Here is an 18,527-nt window from a genome sequence, read left to right as displayed (position 1 = left end):
TGATCTAGAGAACGAGACTATGCAGCATAATTGTACGATTAAACGAACTTACCTGAAGTGAAGTTCAATCGAAATTATGCAAATACGTCTCGTCCGAATAGACCAAACCCTCCCTTTTCTTTCCCCTTATCCCTTGTATTTTGCGATTCGAATATCAAAAAAGCGTAATGAGTACGTGGCAAAAAGGGGCGCCCACCAATGGATGTGTGGAGAATTGATTTTGCGCGCGCGGCTTTAAAATTCTGTGAGTTGGATCGAGCAACTAGCGTTACTACAATTGATCTATTCGGACGAGACGTATTAGCATAATTTCGATTGAACTTCACTTCAGGTAAGTTCGTTTAATCGTACAATTTTTGTTTAATCAAAAAAATTCTTGGACTGCAATCTTTTTAAAATGAAAATTAAGTTCGTTTTAGGGTTATCATTTTGAGAAATTCTATTTCTAACCATTGAAAAATAAAACAGGGTTGTTTCCCAAAGCATGCGATCGGAATTAGTACACCGAAACGGTGCGGAGTGTGCATGCGTGATTATTATTTTTTTGGGCACACTTTTCCAACCCTTTAAAAAATTCAACAAAAATATATTTTATGTAGGATATTCTAAGGAATATTCAGGTAAAATATGGATTTGGCAGAAATATTATTATTATACATGCGGCGCCAGAATTCATAAGCTTATTCCGCTAGGCTCTTTATGTATTTACAAGAAAATTGAACCACTTTGTTGAAAATTTGTTGTTTCATGGTTAGAAATTTATATTTTTTCGTTAAAGGCAATGAAAGTGTATTTTTAAAAATTCGTCAGTTTGCCTTGACAATTGTACAGTTCGATGGAAAATTCAACTGTTTAGTCATTTTTAGTTTTTCAATCTAATTATTTGATAGAAACTTTATGTATTTTGTAAATTTTGTTAAAAAATGCAACTGTTTGGTTAAGCTGCTTTCTTCATTCATTATTATAACAGTGAGATTGTACCAAATTCCCCCTTACCCAATTCATCGTACTTAATTTTGAGATAAATGCTCAATTTACAAAAAAATGTGAGAAAAGCTACCTCAGGGTTCCCATCCAGTTCCTTATCCCAGCTTGCGGGGCGTCTATTGTTTCGGCCGAGTCGAGCGCTGGCGGTACAGTCTTCTTCAACAACGCACTGCGAACCCTACTGAACCCTATTGAACATTGAATAGTTACAAATTTCTTTTTTTTTCTTTTGATACTTAAATTATTTGTAACTAAAAATATATAAAAAATATTAAATTTTAAACCAGAAGATTAATTTACTTAAAAAAAGACGAATTTTCAATATAATTCGAAAATTATCAACCAAGCAGTTGAATTTTCAACTAAGCAAGATGAATAATTATACAAAAAGTTTAATTTTCTATCTAGAAAAAACTAATTTTTTAACAAAATTTAAAAAGAATTTAAAAAGAAATTCTTGAATTTGTTTTAAAAATTCGTTTTCTTCCTGTTTTTAATTTTGCCTGGTACTAAAAATGTTTTTAATACGAATGATATTCAGCTTTTCCGTCTTTTATTTTAACACTGGATAATGAAGGTGTATAATTATTTTCTCCTTCCTGTCGCATTTCGTTATTTTTAATAAAATAGAAATCATACTTTTTCGTTAAGTGATTTTACGTGACATTATTTTCTTTCAAAAAACGATACAGTTAAAGTAATTGAATAGACTAACCATAATTCAAGAAAACAAATTTAGCGCGGGTTGAATAATGAAAGAACAAATTAAGAATTAAATTTAAACAATAACAAATAAAATAATTCAAATTAATTAAATTTGTATAACATTAAAAGTATAAATTGTCAGAAAATGCAGAATAAGTGACTTTGCGATTTGTATCACATTATAAGAATAAATTGTCAGAAAATGCTAACTAAGTGGCTTTGCAATTTATATCACATTATAAGAATAAATTTTCAATTTTAAGTACCTTTTCGTTTTTTTTTATTTAAAAAAAAAAAAAACGAATAATACCCACATTCAATTTGCTTGAATGGGGCAATATTTGATCAAAAATTGAACAAACGTGGGCTTTGAACAGCAGTGAAAGCAATACATATTCGAGCAAATATCGTTCCACTTCGTGGAATTGAAAATATTCCAACGAACTCACCAATTTTCGATCCAAACACGTCCGTAGCGTGGAGTGCACGCAAACGATAAGATATTGATCGCACTTGCGGTCACAGATTCAAAGGAAAATTTATCGTAAACTTTCAATTACGTAACCGATATTTGAACGAATATTGACCCACCGTGTTTGTTGGGAAGGAAAATAAAAATAATAAATTTTCATTTGTTTATTCATTTCACTAAATACGACATACTTATTTCACAGAATACATCAATGGATTGCGAAAATCCTGAAACGTATAAAAATTCTCTTTCAGCATGGACATGCGACTCCAAAACAAAGGAACTCGAGTGATTATGAAATCAACAATGCATTCCAAGAGGATGGATGTAAGCCTCCGCTGTCGGCTGTGAATGAGCAATCGACATCATGCAATATTTCAAGTACAAGAAATGAAATGCTATTCACAAACAGTAAAATGCCAGCTGCGAGATCTGAAGAGTCACTTACAAGTAGTAATATTATATTCACTACTCATCAATTGTTTTTAGAAACAAGACACATTGAGAAAGAGAAAATGGATGATGTGGAAGAAGAAACTGTTTCTGTAAACGTGGAATCAATAAGAACAGCTTTCATATTCAATATCCATTTGAAATTGACTGGAAAATTAATTGCTACCTCGGCGGACCGAAGGAACCGAATGGAGCCTCTACAAAGTAACCGTAAAGACCCCATTCGGGTCCTTTTAAAAAAAGTTGAAAAAACAGTAAAATCAACTTTTAAGTTGTTCAAATTCGGATTTTGCGTTAAAATTCCGAATGGGGTCTTTACGGGTACTTTGTAGAGGCTCCATTCGGTTTCTTCGGTCCGCCAGGGTAATTACTCCAAAAAATTTGTTTTGTAAGAAAGTGTTATGTAATACTTAAATAAACCCATATTCATAATTTCTTGAGGTCATATGATATTTACGTAATTCGATTCCTACCTTACTGACATTTTTTTCGCAACAACTTACGTTCATACGAGTTCATATATTGAGATTTCCATTTGGGTAAATAAATAAAAGATACTGAAGAACGTTTATATGCTTCTAAATTTGTTGAATTACAAAAGAAAATTCAAAACATTATTTTAAAAAATTGTGGTAATTTTACAAATTTAGGAGCATACAAACGTTCTTTAGGCCCTTTTATTTAATTTCCTACAAAGGAAACACGGTACCTCAATTCATGTGAACATAAATTGTTGCGAAAATATGTCGTCATAGTAGGAATCCTACTACGTAAGTATAACGTGGATTTAAGAGTTTAAGGGAGTTAATTTTCTGATCCTTTATATAATGAAGTATTGTTTTAAAAATTATTATTTCGATCTTCATTACTTGTGAAGAAACGTCTGGCTAATTGTTTAAACGAATTTATAATTTGAACAATAATTGGTAATTCAATTAGACGCAATAATTGTCAAATTGTTCTTTAAATTATATTCTGAAAATATTTCAAAGAATAACCTTTGAAAAATCTTCTGTCAAGAACACTGAAGATGGCCACTAAGGGGGGAAAGCGGGAATTAGGTTGGATTATTTGCACCAGAAATTTTTGTAGAATTTTCGATAAAAAAATATAACTTTTTGACGAAACAGTTAAAATCTAACAGAATAATTACTTTTTAAACTAAATAGTAGATTTTTTAACAAAAAGAGATGAATTCTGGCCCAAAAATACAATAGCGGTCTTTTCAAATAAAAGGAATTAACTTTCAACCATCAAAGATTACTTTTTAACACAGGATGGCCATTCGACCAAGAAATGACGGGGCATTTTTAATGTCTGTGAAAAATCGGGAAGTTATCGGGAATTTTCAGATTTTGTATTAAAAGCCGCTTCGAATGGTTTGAAAAGTCGCCAATCGGGATTAATTAAAATATTTTTAATATTTAATGAGTTCAAAACCTGTAATACCGTTTCTTTTCAAGGTCGTCAAATCAAAGAAAGAACCTTCACTACAATACATCAATAATATCTTTAAAATTGCTTTGGATGCAGTCAATTATCTCAGACTAAAAACCACAAATTTCTTCTTTCAGCTTCGAGAATTTGTGACCTAATTCATATATTAAAATTTTCTTCTTAAACTCTACCGATGTTCATTGCCTTTTCCCCGGAAAATTGGTTAAAAGTTCAAACCAACATTGTTTACCAATTTTTTGTTGAATTTGTCTTGTATTGAGAATAATACATTTTAATTTTATATTGTGTTGTTAAATTTAATATAAGATTCTATATTTAAAACGTTACAAGTTTAAAAAGTGAAAAATTGCTCAGGAAAAAGTCAAGGAATTTTGAAAATGAACTTTCGCGGTCCCTCTGGAAAAAATATAGTACACCTATTCATTTCATTTTAATAGTATTTATGCCCAAAGAAAAAATGTTGTATTTTTGTTAAAAAAGTGTTAAAATTGAACTATTTCTGAGTACATTATGTTTTCCTAAGTGGGAGAAATACGTTTTGAAAAATTGGTTTAAAAACAAAGTATTTATCATCGAGAAATTCTGCGTCTTCAGGTTGATTGGCGGCGATTTGATTCTGCCTGACTTGAAATGGATCTATTCAAATATTAAAAGATTTTAAAACCATTGTGAGGGCGTCTAGTGGAGTAGGAAAACGGGAATGCCGAGAATTTTTTTTCTTTTGTCGCAAAATCTACTTTTTTCTACCTCATCTTCTTTTTTCCTTAGTGGACAATCAGAAAGAGGAAAATCTGATGACCACACTTATCATATATGATACAATGAAAGTTTTTCAGTGATTTTATCAGTTCTTTTATTGTTGATTATCTAAAAGTTACATTGTTTTATTTTGAAAAGGTTGAAACCTAAACCTTAAAAAGTTAGAAAAAATCGAAGACAACTCATCTTTAGAGAAGTAATCATAAAAATCAAATGCGATTTTATACAAATTTACATTTATAATTATTTCACGAATGTCTTTAAATTTTTATATGTATATTATGTAATGTATATTACTGTCGAAAAAATGAACGGATCAAATAGATCTTAGGCATACTTTTTTTAGGTCCCAAAAGAAAGGACGAGTTCGTTAACTAGCTATTTTAGATAAAAATTCAAAAAGTGAACGCATTTTGAAAATTTTTTAGACGACTTTTTTCTGAATTTGAAAATTCTTTGTACGGACGATATGAAAAAAAATCAAGAAAGAAAAATATTGCTCTTTGAAAGCCCTACAAGATTATCATAATAATTTTTTGGATTATCTTGGAAAAAGAAAAATTCAAATTTTGATTGGCCAAAAAATAATAAAAAATCAAAATTCCGTTTTGTGGTCAAACTATGCAGGATCACGGAACCTTACCACATCGTATGTCCATGTCCATTTCCCTTTCGTTGCAGGCGTGACTCACTCGGTGGGAAAGGGAATAATGTGAGGAAAGGATATACAATTTTTAGATTGATCTAGAATTCTCGTCATATTTATGTAAATAACACGTTCGTTCCGCAACACTGCTCCGACCTAGGCTGCTGATCAAGCTCTCTAGCAATCACCCCAAGTGAAGATCCACACAAAGTCGTCATGTGAGGTTCCACACTTGGGTCCATTAGTATCCAAGGTCTTTTGTTTCAGGCGTCATTCACTCTACTGACACTCTTTTTATTAACTATTTGTCGTCATATTTTTCTGTCCTGACATACTACTCTAGCTTCTTTTATATCCATGCATTTTTCAATGCAGGCTCTGGTGTTTCTGTGGCTTCTTATATCTCTTCTAACTAGAGTCTCATTCACACATTCTAACCATTCTTTTCGCGGTCTAGAATGGTTAGAATGTGTGAACATCGTATGATCTGACGATGTCTTTACGATATTTGTAAGACGCCGTAACGGCATGGACATAGGATGCCGTGAAGTCGTCACGATGTAGTAAGGACATCGCCAAATTTTGTGACCTCTGGGAACGATTACCATAAAATATTTTGTGGCAAATTATTTAAAATCAAGGTTTCTTCGAATTTGTATTCCTCTTAATTGTCTGAAATGCTGCAAATATTCTGAAGAAAAATATATGTATGGTAAAATTTGGTAAAATATAAGAATTTACATTTTTATAAACTAATAGAATAAAACTAGATAACCAACAACCAACATTTTCACCAATAATGAACTTTTTTCAAAACAAAAGTTCTTAAAAAATCAATAAATAAATATAGGCAGAACCTAATAATTACGACATCTTACAGGCATTTGAAATTATCATTAGTCTGGAAGATGTCGTGATTATTAGGTTCTGCCTATGTGTATTTATAATTTTAAATTTTCTTAGGCGTAAAAAAAGAAAAAATATTCTTTTTAACACACTTAAAAATCAAATACATATTGCGTTAAAAGAATTTGTTCGAAATTTCATTTCAATTACATTAAGAAATGGATGGGTAATTGAAATCCAAATAACTGACTCTCTATATGCTTATCTCCCAACTTAACACATAAGTTCTCTCTACACCGCACACCCTCTCAGCACAGAATGGTTGTGGCCCCTCAGGCCGTCGCACAGTGGTCTGGAATAGGAATTTACTGTTCATAATCGCCCACAGGTCGTATTTCTTAACCGATTTAAAATTTTTTTTTATAAATGCACAGCAATTAATTTTTAAGAGAATTGTGGTTTGCTTTTTTTAAATTTTTTTTCACAGAGCAACAATATATAAACAAATATATTGACAAAATTGACCATTTTAGCTTTGGGAATTATTATCTCAAGAAAAAATACAGATAGAAACTCACTATCGGTCGGAATTATTGCACATGCATTCATAGAACATAATTAATTTTAATAATATTTAACTTAATTATTATAAACAATTTTTATAAACAAATTCTTATTAGTGTTTTTTTATCATAGATAAAATCGTTTACTTCACGCTAGTTGCTAATATTTTTCATAAGAGCCATAATTTGTATACTTTAAGCTTTATCAAACATAAGCAATATAGATTGTTTATAACAATTTAGTTAAAAAAGACTCCTAATCGGCCGTTTCCTCGTAGAAAAAATGTTTTGCTCTTTAATAATTATTAAAGTGACATTTATTGCGTTGACTAACCAACGAAATTCAATAAAGAATAATTTATATGATTGTTATAAACAATTTTTTTAACAAAACTATGATTTATTTTTTTACATGCGAAAAGGACGATTTTCTACTGAAATTATCCGACAATAAACTAACAGTGATTCCAAAATTAGATATGGGACATTAAGTAATAATTTGCGTAATTCTTAATAACAATTTTAAAACAATGCGTGACAATTTGCGATTGGTCGTAGAAAAAAGTTATTTTTTCTTCAATCATTTTTGTGATAATCTTATTTGAATCAATGAAAAAATTGATACTTATAATAATAATGAGATTATTATAAAAAACTTGAAATAAATAAATTACGATTCAGATCTCGAATCACTTTTAGATTTGAATTGTTTTATTAGTTTATCGAGTTCTTGATCAAGTTCAACTTCAACTTTTTCCAATTCAGGTTTCAAGGATGCAATGAAAAGATCTGAGGACTCAAGGAGTTTGTGAATTAGGTCGTGCATAGTATGCAATCGAGAGATTTTTCGTGTGTTGAACTGTCGAATGTACTTGATATCCTTGTTCCTGGCTTCAGAAGCTTCTTCGGAATACATGCCAATTGGCAGCATAAAATTTTCCATAACTTTTCCCCCATGTAGCAGTATTTTATGAACTGAAGAAGGCATGTAGTACCATAAATATAAGCTCACATACAGTTTCGCTGTCCTAAAAGCATACTCGTTGAAAAAGAGAGGAGAAATTTTTCTGCTACTAACTAACATTTGTAGTATGTTTCTTAACATTTTAATGAGTACTTTATTTACTCCAATTATTTCTGACACTTGATCAACATTTGAGAAAAACCTAAGAGCCTTATTACCACAATTAGAGTTGCTAGATGCTTGACTTGGTTGATCAATTATTAACCCCATCTTCTTTTGAAATTCGTTGCAAATTCTTTTCTTAGCTTCTTTCATTGTTTCTTTATCCTCTTTCTTGCATATGCTTTATTTGCAGACTTGTAATCGATAAGCAGTACGTAGTATACACTCCATGAACCTAATCCAGGCATGGAAAGTAGAAAGACCAAATTCTAAGCTGGATACAATTTCTTCCTTTTGCTTTACACGCTTTAGATCATTCATTTGTGATGGTGTCGCTTTGCAAATGTAGCAAGTAGAAGGTGATGGAATATCAGTGAGAGCTGTACAAACTTTTCCATCCAACATAGTTAGCTTCATTTCTCTTGTCACTATATACACACCATTAGCCGTAGTAATTGTTGTGGGTCTAAGCTTCTGAACTTGTGTCTTAATATTTCTGATTTCCGATTTCGTTAATTCCTTTGTTTCCTTTGCATATTTAATCATGATAGGTATACAAAATTTTGGCGAGGAACTATGAGGATTCATCCAAACTGTTTCTCCCGTGTGCTTTACCCTCAACCATATTGGCACCATTGATGCTGTGAAAAATGAGTCATCGGTCAAATCGTTGTTATTAAACTTCTGATTGTATTTTGCATCAGTTGACAGTCCATTGATGCCATATTTAATTTCAAAGTCTAAATAAGTGATCTTTAATCTATTCTCTGAAATCGGAAGGCATAAATTCGGATCTTTAAAAAGGCGTTGAATAATGTGATCAATAAGAGACTGAATCTCAACCATGGCTCCTTCTTCCGATATTCGAATAATTGAAGGATAACAATCTTTTTAAATCTCTAATACATTCACATATGAAGGATAAATGTCAGCCTTTCTTTCTTTGGCCTGTAAGTGAATAGTATTATATTGATACTGTGATAGTCTGACCTGTTGCATTAAAGTTAAAGCTTCTTCTGAAGAGTATGGGAGATATGATTCAAAGTCAGATTTACCTGAAATGTTTAAATTTTCAGTATCGTCAGAATTCAAAATAACGACTATGGCATTTGCAATTTTTCTTTTCCACTCTTTCGTAAACTTCGCAAAAATGCATCCTGTATCTCGGCAACCGTAAAATTCTCTTCAATGGACATTAATTTTCGTCTCCTTGTCGCAGCAGAAGCATCTTCGAATTTTGTATCTGAACTTTTTCTTCCTCCTTTTGATTTTATCCCAGAAAAAGTAACAACGAAGTCAGTTTTTAGCGACTTTTCGAACCTCTTTTCAAACTGACTTTTTATACTTAAACATTCTTTCCATTTTTTCTGAAATATAGGTAAAAAATACAAATTCAAATGATTAGCTACTATTTCTAGATGCCCAGGATCAAGATTATATTCAGTTTGCATGAAACTTAAGAAACCTTGCACGTCAGTACTCTCATTGGCAATAAGAAAATCACAAAGGACCTTCTTACCTACCTTGCGAGTATCCATTTTTTAATAGAAATAATAATACAAACAATTGAAATGTACAAACCTGCAGAAGATATTTTAAAATGACGCCAAAAGAAAAGGATATAAAGATAATTTCAACGCAGCCTCTCTCAGTTATATAAACGAAAATTATAATTTCTCTTGCGAGAGCGCGTGCGAGAGATACCCACCTAGCGGTGAACCTGGAACTGTACTTTTTAGTTGAGAGTCACTTGTTCTTCATTTCGTTTTCATGAAGTTACGTACAAAACAAATGAAATATAAGTGACTTATGAACACGCAGAAAAGCGTTATTGTACCTTATTTTCACTTTTTCATCATTTATTTTTCAGGAAGGTGCATAAAACAAATGAAAGATAGGTGACTTTTAAAAACGAAAGTACAGCGTTATTGCTATGGACAGTTTGCTACAGAAATTGGCATTAACAATAACGCAAATTATTATTTAATGTCCCATATCCAATTTTGGAATCACTGTTAGTTTATTGTCGGATAATTTCAGTGGAAGACCGTCCTTTTTGCATGTAAAAAAAAATAAGTCATTGTTTTGTTGAAAAAATTGTTTATAACAATCATATAAATTATTTTTTATTTAATTTCGTTGGTTAGTCACCGCAATAAATGTCACTCTAATAATTATTGAAGAAAAAAAAAATTTTTTCTACGAAGAAACGACCGACTAGGAGACTTGTTTAACTAAATTGTTATAAACAATCTATATTGTTTATGTTTGGTAAAGCTCAAAGTATATAAATGGCTTTAAAGACAATTGTGAATCATTTTTGTTCAGAAAAATCAATCCAGCTATGAGAAAAACTCGTTTATAAAGAATTTGTTTATAGAAATTGTTTATAATAATTAAGTTAAATATTATTAAAATTAATTATGTTCTATGAATGCATGTGCAATGATTCCGGGTGATAGTGAGTTTCCATCTGTATTTTTTCTTGAGATAAAAATTCACAAAGCTAAAATGGTCAATTTTGTCACTAGCAAACCACAGTTCTCTTAAAAATTAATTGCTGAGCATTTCTAAAAAAAAACTTTTAAATCGGTTAAAAAACACGACCTGTGGGCGATTATGAACAGTAAATTCCTATTCCAGACCACTGTGCGTCGTCTTGCCGGACAGAATTCTTTTTTTTTTGTATGAAAACTTTTTGTCTTATTCAGTTTTCAGATATCTCGAGAGCAAGTGTACATGCATTCTTTAAGGCCAGGTGATGACCCTAGTAAAACTGCCTAATAGGTTATCAATAGAAACTGTTTAAAACCATATAGGATGCAGATAGTTTTCTATGTGGTCTCGCGTGGTTCTTAAGAGCCTTTCTATTTGAATATGGGTTCTAATGGCTTGTATTCGACAATTATACGGCTACTGGGACCAAAATTAACTTGAGTTTATTTTCCTAATAGGCTCTATTAGGCACTGATGTACTTTTAAAACACGACTGGAAATATTACAAAACACAAGATTCTTCTCTATGTGGCTCTATGAGGTTTTTAATGGTCAAATGGAATTCTATTTATTAAATAAAAATTCGAAGATTTGCATTGAAAGTGGCCCTAAAAGGAATTTAATAGGTTCTGCTTTCTTACGAATGCCAAAAGTTTAAAATTGCTGTTCTAAGAGGTTTTATTAGGACTCGTAATCGGATTAAAGTTAATCGGACATTAAAACTCAAAATAATGTTTTCAAAGTGGCTCTACGAGACACTGATTAGGTACTGCTTTTTAACGAATAAAACAAGTTTAAAATTGCTGTTCTAAGAGGTCTTATCAGGATTTCTTATGCCAAATCCTAATCAAATCCACTTCACAAGTCACTCCGGGCCAGATAAATACCAGTCAAAAAACAAGTAGACATCCTCTTAGGTACCACTCAGGACCCAATAGTTAATGCATTACAAATTCCACATAAACACACATTAGAGCCTAGTCAGATCCATATCAAAAGTTCTTACGCTCTCAATAGATGGCAAATAGAAACCGAAGACAAAATCCGTTTAGATGCCATTTAGGACCCGATAAGTAATGCGTTGCGAGTACCGAGTACACAACACATCAGATCCTAATCGAAGCCACTTCCAGATAACCCGGTAACAAGCGTTGAATTCAAGCCGGAAAAGCAGAGTTTTGTAGGGAAAAGCGATAGCAGTAAGGGTGCTGACGGTAGCGGAGATGAAAATGAAGTGTCTATGAAAGAAGAAAGACTAAAGGAAATTCGAGAAGTGATGATAGAGTTAATGGGGATTTATGAAGAAAAGCAGGGGAAATAGGGAAGAGGAATTAAAGAAGGAAATTAGGCGGGAAATGGCTGAAGTTAAGAAAGAAATAAAAAAATGGGAAGCAATCAGGGAAAAATTAGAAAAGATGATGGAGTCATTGGAGCAAAAGCTAGAGAAGCAGGAGAAAGTTAATAATACAAAGGTAGAGGAGATGAGAGATAGGATGAAGAAACTTGAAAGCTCAAACGGGGATTGTGGTGGGGGCGAGAGTGAGAATAAGGAGATAGAAAGGCTGAGAAAAATAGAACAAAGAATAGAAAGGAAAGACAGGGAAGAAATAAAATTAAATATGGTGATAAAGGGTATAAGATTAGAGGGGAAGGAGCTGAAGGAAGGGATGGACGAAGTACTAAAGAGGATTGATGCTAAGGTAGAAATAGAAGAAATGCGAAATGTAGGAAGGGAAGTGAGAAGAGAGGAGATAATGGTACTGGTGAAACTAAAGAAATGGGAACATAAGAGGGAGGTGATGACAAAGAAGAGGTTACTATATGGTGGTCCAGAGAGAATAGAGGATAATTTGACATGGGTAGAAAGGAAGATGCAGTATAAATTAAGGAAAATAGCGGAAGAGGAAAGAAAAGCGGGAAAGAGAACATGGGTTAAGTATGGGAGAATTCAGATAGATGGAGTATGGTGGGATTGGGATGAAGAAAGGGAAAAGATAGTAAGAAATGAGGTGCAGGGTAACTAGAAGAGGAAGAAACGGTAGATAGGAAAATAAGAAATAGTAAGAAGGAAAAAAAGATGAGAAACAAAAGTAGGGAAGAATGAAAGATTTGTTACTGGAATATAGCAGGATTGGAGAGAAAGGATAAGGAATTTATGAGAAATTTGACTCAATGGGATGTAGTCATGATGATGGAGACGTGGCTAGATGAAAAGGGATAGGAAAGAGTAAGGGGAAGGTTACCTAGAGGTTACAAATGGCAAGTGCAAACAGCAAGAGGAAGAATAAAAAGGGCAGAGCAATGGGAGGAATGGTGATGGGAGTAAGGAATGAATGTATAACAGTTAAAGATAAGAAAGACAAGAATAAACAAAAAGAAGGAATAATAGTAGCAGAGGCTATGATGGGAGGAGAGAAGTGGAAGGTAGTGGGGATTTATGTGAACGGTGATATGCCGGAAAAAGCAGAGGAGATTAAAGAAATGATTGAAGAAAATGAAGAAGAGATTAGGATAATAGCTAGGAATTTCAAAGCGAGAACAGGAGACAGAGGAGGGAGGGAATGTGGAGAAGAGAGAGAAAGAAAATCCAAAGATAAGGTACTAAATAGGGAGCGAAAAAAGTTGTTGAAGAACTTGAAAGAGTTGGGATGATATATCTTAAACGGAAATATAGAACAGGATGAAAAAGGAATATATACATGCTCAGGAAGTGAAAGGGGAACGGTAATTGATTATGTTGATATGGGAGGACGAGGTAAGAGAGAAGGTTGAGAAACTAGACGTAGGAGAATATATTGATTCGGATCACTTTCCCTTATTAGTGACATTAAAGGGACAAAAAAGCAATAGCAAAATGAACAAAAGGGGAGCAAATGTAAAAAGTGTAGGAAAAGGGGATTGGACAAGGGAAGGAAAAGAACAGCTTAGAGAAAAAATAAGAAATATCAAAATGGTAGTGGGAAATGTGGACGAAGAGATGGGAAAAATGATAGGAGAAATAAAAATGAGATTAGAGCTCATAAACGAAAATGAACTTAGTAAAGGGGGGAATAGAAGTGAGTGGGATGAGGAATGCAAAGAAAAAAAAGGAGGTCAGAAAGGAATTAAGAAAGTGGAGAAAAGAAAAAAGTAATGGGGAAGAATATAGAAAAAAAAAAGAAAGAGTATACTGAGTTGTGTTATCAAAAGAAAGAGGAAGAGAATAAAAGGTTTGGGGAAGAGGCGGAGAAGGCTAGGATGGAAGAAGAGGTATGGAAGGTAGTAAATAGAGAAAGAAAGGGATGTACTGGAAAAAAGAAGAGTACAGAAAGTGTAGAATATGTGAATGGGAGGAGGAAACATGGGAGCATGTATGGGAAGGATATAGGAGAGGAATGGAAGATAAAGGAAGCTGGCAAGAAAATGTGGTTAAGATTCTAGGGGAAGATGGATTAGGAGAAGAATGGATGAAGGAGTTGGAGGGTTCTAGAGGAGCGAATGAGGGAGAATGAAAGAATGCGTGTGAAAAATGTAAATGGAGGTATAAAAAAGTGAAAGAAAAAGGAAACGGAAGTCGCTTAGATTAGAAGCGTGATAATTGTAAGTAATGGTAAAGTGAAAGGTAAGTAGACTAAGATGCGTTTGCGTTCTCATGCTCTTTTTCTCGCTTGCACTCTCGCTTTCGTTCGCTCGCGCACTCGCTTGCTAATAAGTCCTAAATTGCGCAATCGCAGGAAATAGAAATAAGGAACTAGATATAAGACTTTATGTAAATAGTTGTAAATAATTGTATGCATAGAAAGGATAAGATTGTAAAAAAATATAGATATAAACGGAAAGATTGTAAGGAATGGAAGTCATGCAAACCCTTAGGGGACACATTATGAATGAAGAAGAAAAAATACAGAAAATTCTTGACTTCAAACAACTAAAGACAGTAACGGATATACGATATTTTCTTGGGTTAACCGGATACTATCAAAAATTCATCAAAAATTTCTCTACGGTTGCTAAACCCTATACAACATTAACACAAAAAGAAGTACCATACAATTGGACATCAAACATTGTTAACTCAAATGCCTTACGAAATACACACCTTAGTTTAGAAAACGCCGAGAATATTTTAGAAAAAATTTTAAATCACCATCGAATTCGAACTTGGAAGGAAAATGCTTTTGAATGGTTACAATATTTCGGATATACATCCCTAGGTATAATCACATTCATGACTATGCACAAAATAGGACTATTCAATGCCATAATCGACATTTTAAAACATCTGGTATAGTAGGAAACTGCTATACAAATTGAAATTTTGGAAACAAGGCTAATACTGTATACCGACAAGAAGCGGTTCCAATAATTAATACTAATATTTCAGTACCAAAAAAAATTACACCAAGATCTTTAAAATTTTGAAGTATTTGAGAGACCAAAAATAATGTAAAAAAGGGGCTGTACCATAGCTATAAGATTGCGTCATCTCCTGTGTATAAATAGGAGGCACTCAAGAGCCTCCGGCAGTTCTCATCTTAACTCTATGTTATAAACATCTGAATAAATTATAGTGATATCTCGAAAAGAGATATCACTCCTTTTTAAAAATACAATTGAGCAATTTTCACCATAACAACACATTCGAATTTTTTTGGTGAAAATTAATCTTCTCTACAAAAAATTTAACTATTCCATTTTCGATTGAAAATTTATCTTCTTTCTTAGTATAGAAACTTACACTATTTGTTTGATAATTTTTTTTTGTGATCAACAAACCCTTTTGGTTAAAATAGCATTGTTGTGGTTGAATATTGAACCATTGGGTTGAACGTGGGTCTGTTTTGTTAAAAATTCATGTTTTGAGCTTCATCCCTTTAGTTGATATTAATTAATCTCTTTGCTTAAAAATGTAACTATCCAGTTTGAAACAAAATAGCGCATTTTCTTCTGTCTTTTTTTAATCGTCTCGTCGTTACTTAATGCATCTAATGCAGAATATTGAAATTAAATCCCTTAATGTTTTAATCATTTTTTATTTCTCTCAACTGACTCTTATATCTAAAAATAGGAAGGTTTACTGAGGCATGACAAGCACTCAATCAAATCCTGAACTCGATGCTGGGTTATACGATGTTTAAAGTATCGTCGGAGAAATAACACTCTAGTTTCATTTGGAAACGACCGGCCCCGATTTCCTTTCACCATGGGTACACTCAATTATAGCGCTTCCTCATACTTGAAAGTTAGCCCATGTATTACTCAAACAAGCTTTTCTGCTGCAATTCTGAAACGGTTTGACTTCATATTCGAATCACAGAATATAAATATCTAAATACAGAAAGAAACAGCGAGGTTTTTTCGAAAAACGGTCTGTTTCTCTTTTTGTTCCAATTAACTGAAAATTGATGCATTCTTTGCGCCTGGGAAGTGGTAAACCGCCATCATGAGTGTAGTCAGGGTGAACGGAGTATTGGGGCCTATGTCTCGCTATGAAACTGCAGATGCCCGGTAGAAAGGCTTCCATTAAAATGTATTGAAAAATTTCATTCATTCAGTGGTAACGTGAGAAATATTGAATACTTCTGGATCCCGTTTTTGTCCTCCCGTTTTGAATATCTACGGCAGTTGATGTTAGCCCTCAAATTGAATCCCTTTCCGTACCTAGCCAAAGATATTATAAACGTAGATGCGGTACGGGGCGTCGGAGTGGAGAATTATATACATAGGACATCACATTTTCTACCCTATCGAGGTGCTGCCCTCATCGTACTACGAAGACGAATTCTTGTTTTCTCATTCTTCGTAAAATATGACGGTAAAACAGTAGAAAATTTTTTTGAGGTTAGAAAAGTTTAACATGTATGTAGCGCTGAATTTTTTCAGATCTGAAGCTTGATCCAGGTTTTCGGTACAGTCTTTTTTTAATTATAAAAAAAAATGTTCTCGTAAAATCATATTTTTAATTAAAAAAAAAAGTATTATAGAAAGACATTTCAAGATAAACAAGTGCTGAAAGCATTTTTCTTTGACAATTTTTTTTTTAATTGAAATAATCAAACATTTACACCAAAGAAACAACTTTTTTAATGTTTAAAGTATTTAAACATTATTGTTTAAATTTAAAATAATAATTAAAACAAAATATATTTCTGGATAAGATATTTTGGTTGAAAATGTATATAGTATTTTTTAAATCACAAAAGTTCTTCTGAAAAATCGAAATGTTAATTAAAAAACACGTGTTTTTATATATTAATTTGCCGGGAATTTTATTTTTCGGGATATTTCAGCCGTCCCCATAGAATTACAAAAAATTTGCTCTAATTATAATTTCGGCGCTCGACCTTGTTGATTTTTTCCTACAGTATTATTTTAAAAAAATGTGTATGGAAATTTTTGACATCACAAAGTTAAAGAGAATCTCAATTAAAAATTTTAAAATTCGCTGTACATCCAATTTTTATTCTTGGGTCTTGGCAATTTTTTTCTAATCCATTTCAGTGACTGGTAAACACGGGTGATTTTCTCTTAGAAAATAAGTGATTAAAATTTGAAAAAATTGAGTAGGCTTTTTTGACATCTAGGTATGTAAAAAAGGTAAACTGAAGAAAATTTAAAAAATAATTTGCGAACTATTTATACTCTCTTAAGATACCAATACAATTTACATAACACTAATTGTAAAATTTGCAAATTTTTAGACCTTCAGTTTAGGAACTTGAATTTTAACGTTAAAATTGCTTCATTTTCAGAATACAGCCTTATTGTTTGAATTTTCAGAATTTTTCGAAATTTTTCGAAATTGTTAAAAGGCGGAAAAGTTTGAATTTAAAATTTAAAAATGCGAAAATACACCATTTTCCATGTTCATTTGCAATCCAGCGAGTCACTTTCTTTCGCTTCTTTTGAAAGTCGATCCTTTGCTTTCAGTTTTCTTTTTGAACTATACCTTGAATTCAACGCATTTCAAATTTTTAAAAACTTTTTTTAAACAATTTTGGTTGTGATTTCTTAATAAAAGAATAAGTGCTATTTAGTCTCCAGAACAGCAATTTGAAAAATATTTAAAGCCTTAATAATTTAGACATTTTAAATTTGTAGTCTTCAGAATATATTGAATAATTTCAAATTTAAAGCTATTTAAATATTTCTTCTGAATTTTTTAATGGAAAGTATTCGATAATTTTAGATTGAAACCTCTCAAATTATCTAGTTACAAATTAAAATCATAAAACTTCAAGTTTCATTTATTTTTTGATAATTCGCCCCCCCCCCCCACGATTTTTTTTTTGTAAGAAAATAACACCTGATTTTTGTAAAAATTAACAAATATATATTAAAGGTTCACTCAAGGTCATGTTTGTTTAAAAAGCTTGTTCCTAAATAAATTAACTCTTATTGTTTCCGATTTCATTCTGTCACTCAGGGCAATTTTTTGTGAAAAATATTGATTTAAAAAGAATACTTGTCAAACAATAGAATGGATTTCTTCGCCCGAGATGCAATCGTAAATTGTACTATAGTAAAAACAACTGGAAAAATTTAGACGAAAGCTAAATTTGGTAAAGAAAACAAACCTTTGTCGACCTATAAATACTAATTTTATTCCCCGAAAGATTTTTAAAAAATCTCTTCGAAACACTTTTATTGCAAATATTTAATTGAAGAAAAATATTTGTTATAAAAATAAAAATAGTACAATTTTTACATACAATTCTTAAAATAAAAAAATCTGTGTCAAAGCACAATCCAATCCGACTATTATCTCGAAAGTTATCCGATATACAGACAACCACAACCACAATAACTGACGACGTAGACGCCAGAGAGACAGGCAGATACCGATGTAAAAAATTGTTTTTCTGACTCAAGGAGCCTCAAAACGTCGACATTTGATAAAATCCGAAAAAGTTATTTTTCATAAAAAACTAATATTTTCTCATTTTTGACGAGAATGTAGAAATTATCAACAAGATTTGTAGAAAATCTTTCAAAGAATAAAATTATTGTCCCGTAAGTTACAACCGAAAAATTACA

The sequence above is a fragment of the Belonocnema kinseyi genome, chromosome 9, assembly GCF_010883055.1.
Source record: "Belonocnema kinseyi isolate 2016_QV_RU_SX_M_011 chromosome 9, B_treatae_v1, whole genome shotgun sequence".
NCBI classification, from domain to species: domain Eukaryota; kingdom Metazoa; phylum Arthropoda; class Insecta; order Hymenoptera; family Cynipidae; genus Belonocnema; species Belonocnema kinseyi.
Note: the sequence above shows the minus strand (reverse complement) of the source record.